The sequence below is a fragment of the Acyrthosiphon pisum genome, chromosome A2, assembly GCF_005508785.2.
Source record: "Acyrthosiphon pisum isolate AL4f chromosome A2, pea_aphid_22Mar2018_4r6ur, whole genome shotgun sequence".
Classification (NCBI taxonomy): domain Eukaryota; kingdom Metazoa; phylum Arthropoda; class Insecta; order Hemiptera; family Aphididae; genus Acyrthosiphon; species Acyrthosiphon pisum.
The window spans coordinates 75,204,897-75,205,801 of NC_042495.1; the positions used below are offsets into that span (position 1 = coordinate 75,204,897).

The window sequence follows — 905 nt, forward strand, 5'->3', positions numbered from 1 at the left end:
GTTTATATTAACATTTCCTATGGCCATACAATTTTGAAAATATTTTTTTCTCTTTTTGAGCTGTTTACGGACATTTTCAGTTTCGATTTTTTTATTTTTTTTTTCTCTTAATATCAATAAAGTTTTATCTATTGGGCCCAAAAGTGTAAAAAATTAATACAAGGCTCCTGATACATTGTTACAATAGCAGTTGAAAAATATTAAAAATACATAGGCACAATTTTTTTTATAAGCTTTTGAAGTTAAAATGTTGACAAAATTTATCAAATTTAAAATTGAATAATTATTTTTTAGTTAATAATTTATAAAATGTTCAACATTTATATCTAAGGCTTGAAAATTTAAAACAATTTGTGGGGGGGGCAGGGTGTGCAATGGCACCATTAATTTAAAAAATGTTAACAATTGGCCTGCCATTAATACTCCAATGCGCCGTCATAATTAACTTATACATGTTTTCATATATAGGTAATATAAAAAATATATATATTTTAAGTTTTTGTATATGTACAGTAATGACATTAGCTGGTTGCTTTAACTGCTTATAAGCTTTTAATTCTTTGAATTGCTAGATATTTAAAAGTTGCATTAGTCGTTATGAGTTTCAATTAGAATTATAAAAGGGAAGTAAAGAATATTTACATAGGTTTGCATAGGTTTCCTACATTTATATATATATATAAATATATATTTTTTTTAATGGCCTGGTGAAATGTCAAAATTGGCCTGCCTAAAAGTTTGCACACCCAGAAAAAAAACTGAAATGACGCCCCTGGTTATATATCTATGATAGTACCACGGTTTGTTGTTGATGTATAACGTGTTACCTGATGGATATTGTGATATGATTAATTTGGCATTTATTATTAATACCTATTACAGGTCAATTTTTTTTTTAATACTAT

The 905-nt window shown here is 26.2% G+C and overlaps 1 protein-coding gene across 2 annotated transcripts in view; it reads left to right on the top strand.

Moving 5' to 3' along the window:
* Nucleotides 1–905, top strand: part of LOC100164259 (endoribonuclease Dcr-1) — a 65,256-nt gene that overhangs the window by 2,767 nt on the left and 61,584 nt on the right. The gene's annotated exons all lie outside the window — the stretch shown is intronic.